We start from the raw sequence: 5,631 nt of genomic DNA, 5'->3' as shown, positions 1-5,631 counted from the left end.
AGCACCCTAAAAACTAAACGATTTTTAGAATTATTTCTCTTATTCTTATAACTGTTTTAGCAAATGCCCAATGGTATTATTTTCCAGTCATCTAAGGAGTTCAACTCAAAAAAACCAAAAAAATTTTTTTCTGAGTACCCATGTGGCAAAAACTATGCTATCCATTTTGAGTGTATTCCTTCCTATCAAAGGAACTTTCTAACTACATTTATGAGCTTCCTTGTAGAGCATTTACTGGAAAATTGAGAGGTTGCTAGATGTCCAAAACAGCACATTTGGTGGAACCAAAATTAGAATTTGGCTGTATATTTGTTCAAAACCTCCCCTAGAAGGTAAGCTCTTGAATGTGTACAAGGCTGTGCTTCTTTGTTGGATGAGGAAGTCAAGGCCAAGGCATTAGTGTTGGTTCACCTTTCCCTCTTCCCTAAGCACCTAAATTATACATTGGCAAGATTGGGCTCCTACAGGAATCCGGGTAACAGCAAAATTCCTGCTGACCACACCCTGTGTGAGACCACAGTGAGTCTTAAAGGGGCTTTGGCAGGAGGATGTAGGAAATTAATGATAGCTGCAAAGTGAGAAGGCCCAACCCTGGAATTCTCTCTCCTGTAGAGCCACACTGCCTGCCTGCCTGTGCTCCAACCACTAGCTCCCAGTACCCAAAATATGAGAAGAAAATAAGGAGCCAGCAGGGAGTTGTCCTTGTGGGACAAGAATTTCAGCTGGCAATTGTTAATCACATTTTTCCAGCTATTTGGACATGTGTTATATAAGGGAACCAATTCCAAGACAAAACAGAAAACAAAATGCTCTGACTACAGAAGTGCAAATGTAGAGTCCATTGGAGCTGACTTTTCCTTTTAACTTCTTATTTACATAGGATGGATTTGTTTAAGCAAATTTTTTTTTACTTCCATGAAATTACAAATCAAGTATTTTATTCCCCTTACTATCTATTGTTCATTTTTATTTCTGCTAATTTCCATACATTTAAAATATGTTTTCAGTTTGCTGAAAATACTTATGAATCATATGCACACATGCATATGTACAATAAATCATTTTTATAGGATCAATCAAATCTGGCATCTTTTGTACCTCACAGTAGTTAAAGAGTTCGAGGCCTTAGCCCTGTTTTGAGCTGCAAATTGATGCTCACAAAATAGGTGGGTCAAAGGTAAAAGTTCTGTTTAAAGTCCTTTGACGGATACATCTAGATTTAGTTGTAAGTAACACGGAGGAAATAACTTCTGTCTCATTCACATTCGTGTCACGACTAATGAAGAAAATACATAAAGAAGAATTTTTTAAAAAAGAAAAAGAAAATACAGTTGGTAGTCTGTATCCACACTGCCCAGTGTCAAAATAACCAAGGTCACATTGATCTGGTGATTGCTGATGGTGTGCTATTGATGTAAAGATTCCACCAGAATGCTGATGAATCCTAAATTATACTTCCATTTCTGACTACTCTCCTTAGCTCCAAGGTCAAACATACCATTTCTACTTAGTGTCAAATAGTCTTCTCAAACATCGCATGTCTGAAAAACGACTCTTGACTCCACATTCCTGAAACTTGCTCTTCTCCCAGTCATCCCCATTTCAGTTAACAGCATCATTATTCACCTGGTTGTTCATTCTGCAAGTTTTGACATATGTATATAATCCTGTAAACACTACAACAATTAAGATATAGAATAGTTCCAATGACGAACATTTAGGTTGTTTCCAGTTTTTCATGATTATAAATAGAGCTGCTATAAACATTCATATATGTGCTTTTGAACGAACATACATTTTCATTTCTTTCTGGGTAAATATTCAGGAGTAGCACTGCTAAGTTGTATGGTAAGTACATATTTAACTTTGGAAGAGACTGCCAAACTATTTTCCAGAGTGGTTGTACCATTTTACACTCCCACCAGTGATGTATGAGAGATTTAGTTTCTCCCTGAGCTCACCAGCATTTGTATTGCCATTATTTTTTATTTTAACTGGTCTAGTAGATGTGCAGTGATATCCATTGTGGGTTTTTTTTTCCATTTTAATATTATTTAATTCTACGGAAAAAACAAGTTTTGTTACATTCCTTCTTTAAAATGGGGGGGAAACTGTACAAGTAAGCATGATCAAACCTCTGTTAGAGCTGGTTAATACTGATCTTATTGCCTCGAAGTCTCTCTAGTAGTGTCCAAGAAATTATGTTTAAGGTCCATCTGAAGAAAAAAAGCACTGGAGAGGCAAGAAAGGACTTGGGTAAAAAGCTTCAGAGGGTTGTAGGGAGATGGAACTTGCTTCTTAAAAAAATTATGTTGAGCTCTGGAGCATCTCCATTTCTTAACACACCCTCCAAACCATTCATTGGGATAGTTCTCCCCATGTTTAAAGTCTCATATTATATGCAGTTTGGGGGCTTTTATAAATTCAGAAATAAAGTAATATAAAGAATAGAATATTGAAGGCTTCAGAGTAGGGCTATAAGAGACTCAATACTACTAAATAAGTTCCCAAACAAAAATGTTCAGTCACCCCCACCCCCAAACCTATGTGTAATAGGAGAAAATGCGCAGCAAGAAGCAGAGGAAAAGCATGTAGACTGGAATAGATGATATACTGAACAGTCTAGAACCAAAGAAAAAAGCAAACAACATACATATACACAAAAGCCTAAGAAGCAGCTATTCTCCTCATGTCTACTGGGTGAGTACTACTGGGTGAGTACCTCTACCCAGTAGATTATAGTCATGAAAACAACTCAATTGTTTTTTTTTTTTAAGTAAAAAACTGTTTCCCATCATGCTCCATTTTCTAGAATCTACCCTTTTTGATTGGTTGGTATAAACAAAAAGCAAAATACATAAAAATGCAAGCGTGCACGCGTGCACACATACACACACACGCACACACACACTGTCCTAAAATGTGAAAAATGCAGATATATAACGCTGGTATTAGAAATCACTTCAACTTTATACTTAGGAACTTATAGACCCTTCATTAGCTCCCCCCAAATATTTTTCCTTGTCCTTATTCTTTAAATGCCCAACCACCAAAAGAAAAAGGAAAAAAATAAAAGGCTTTAAATGCACGTTTCAAGTCAGTGTCTTGTTAACAAAAAGGGTAGCATTTTCTTCACTTTGGCCATTGTTAAAGATGCAGGCATAGCTCAGGGAATATTAATACTCACATGTATTAAAAAAAAGCAACATTAACAGAGCATATATCTTTCAAAAAAGGCTAAATTACTAACAAATACAAGTCAATGCACATATTTTTAACTAGTGCAATTTTATCTACAATGGAGTAAATGTTATTTTGTGTGCCAGGCATTGCAATACTGTTCATTTCCCTTTTATCATGCAAACATGCCAATGTTATCGTTAAAAAACCCTTTATTGGGTCACATTCACATTGCCTTCCCACCCAAATTAAGGGGGGAAAAAGTCAATAAAAGAGCCCCTCAAGACTTCATAACTATGAACATAAAGCTCCTAGATAATAGTGTATAGGCTGAATTTTCAGATTTGTATAAAAAAGATTATAATTTATGTAGATGTCTTCCTCACCAATTACAACACAATGTGAAGTTACACTACTCTGAAAGTTGTACCAACTGTACAAAAACTATGAAAAAAATTATGTTCTTCATGGCCTGAGAGCCTACACATTTTTGAGTAATTCAAAAGGGTAACTGTGAGAGCCTGACATTTTTCTGTATCTCACCTCTTCTGCCTCTCTATCTGCAGGATTTGTAAATCAAAGTCAGTAACATCTTAGTAGCAAACGTCTCGTCTGTCTCCCCCTTCTTCTCTCCTAACTAATCCTACTCAATTTTCTCTCATCTTCCTGAGCATTTTCCATGAACAACATTGCAAGTTGGTTTAAAAAGAAAAAGAAAGAAAGAAAAAGAAAAAAAGGAAAAAGAAAGTTTTACAAGGGTTTTGCTGGTTAATTATTTACTGGTGGAATCACTCCACCAGGAGTCTGATTTCATTGGCTAGCAGTTGGTTTCTGTTGAATAGGCCCCCTGTGAGCTTGGTGAGAAGTATTCGCTCCGTGGTTTCAGGGTCGCTGTCAACAGAGCTGGAACTTGCGTTCATGGTGTCGACAGAACTATTGGCTGGGGAACTCAACTCCGGCTCACTAGTCTCACTGGTCGTGAACACCACGGAGAGCAGGGACATACGCCCCGTGAGCCGGCCAGAAGGCAGAAGGGAGGTGGCATAGTCCGCTATGATACCAGCTACGTCTAGATTACACGCCTTATCAAAGGCAATGAAACCTACATTTGCATTGGCCTTGCAGACACAGAAGGAGCTGTCGTCTTTCATCAATAGGTCAATGCCACACACACCCAATCCCAGGATGTTAGACACCTGGATAGCTAGCTGCTTCCCTTGTTCACTCAATGAGCACATCAGCCCGACACCACCTAGTGAGCAGTTGCTTTGCATCCTCCCATCTGATGGACAGCGTAACATTGTGCCAACCACACGACATCCCACGACAATGACACGTACGTCCCTTCCATGAGACTCTTTAACATACTTCTGAAATAGGTATGGAGCTTCATGGTGAATAAGATGGCTTAGATTAGCCCAAGGGTGCTTATCGCGAGCCAAGAAAACCGCTTTGCCTCTATGACCCCGTGTATTCTTCACCACCTTTGGGAACTCCAGTACTTCTGCTTCATCAACCATTTTAGGAAAATTTTCATGACCACCATAAGAGAAAGTATCTGGCAGAGGAACACCATGACCTGCCAACTCTTGAAACATCCAGAACTTATTAACACAGTTCAGCATGGCTTGAGGTCAGTTCATCAACCTGCTTCCCGTCTTCTCTAGATGGCGCACTACACTTTGCACCCAAGGGGTTGGTACTCTCACTACCACCACCTGAGGATAGGCAGTAATTAGTTCTCCAATGATACAAAGACCCAGGTTTCCTTGCTCAACTGTTAGCACCACCTCATCTATCACCACAGCCCTAAAGTCCAGTTTAATGCTCGTAATATCTCTTTTGGGGGATAGTCTTCACTGATTCGACAATCTGTCAAAAACCACAACTTGGCAGCCACAGAGCTACACATCTTGATCTGCCTGTTCTTCCTTTTCTGGGATTACTTCCTCCTGAATATAGACTCTTTCTAGCGAATCGAACTTGTATCCCCTCTCTGGCCTCCCAGCAAAGCCAATTTACTGACACCGGGAAGTGGTGAGGGTGAGGGAAAGTACAGCATTTACTGCAGGGCACCAAGGATGGAGAACAGGCAGCTCATCCTCAAAAGACCCAAACTCTCTATTGTGGTTTTAATTTGCATTTCCCTTATAGCTAAAGATATTAAACATCTTTTCATGTGCTTACTTGCCATCCGTTTACCCTCTTTACTGAAGAGTCCAAATCTTTTGCTTTTTTTTTTTTTTTTTTTTTTTGTCTGCACCATGCACGACTTGCAGGATCTTAATTCCCTCACCAGGGATCAAACTCAGGCCCTTGGCAGTGAAAGTGCAGAGTATTGTCCACTGGACTGCCAAGGAATTCCCTTGCTATTTTCTAATTAGATTGTTCTCTAACTGTTGAGTTCAGAAAGTTTTTAAAAATAGTCTGAATAGAAGTACTTTGTTGGAG

At 39.0% G+C, this 5,631-nt stretch overlaps 1 pseudogene; it reads right to left on the bottom strand.

The window, feature by feature from the left end:
* Positions 1-3,968: 3,968 nt before the first annotated feature.
* LOC131759625 (beta-citrylglutamate synthase B pseudogene) lies at positions 3,969-5,092 on the bottom strand (annotated as a pseudogene).
* Between the last annotated feature and the right edge of the window lie 539 nt (positions 5,093-5,631).

Source organism: Kogia breviceps, chromosome 1, assembly GCF_026419965.1.
Source record: "Kogia breviceps isolate mKogBre1 chromosome 1, mKogBre1 haplotype 1, whole genome shotgun sequence".
In the NCBI taxonomy this organism is placed as follows: domain Eukaryota; kingdom Metazoa; phylum Chordata; class Mammalia; order Artiodactyla; family Physeteridae; genus Kogia; species Kogia breviceps.
The sequence above is the reverse complement of the archived record's forward strand: the minus strand, read 5'-3'. Positions and strand labels throughout refer to the sequence as shown.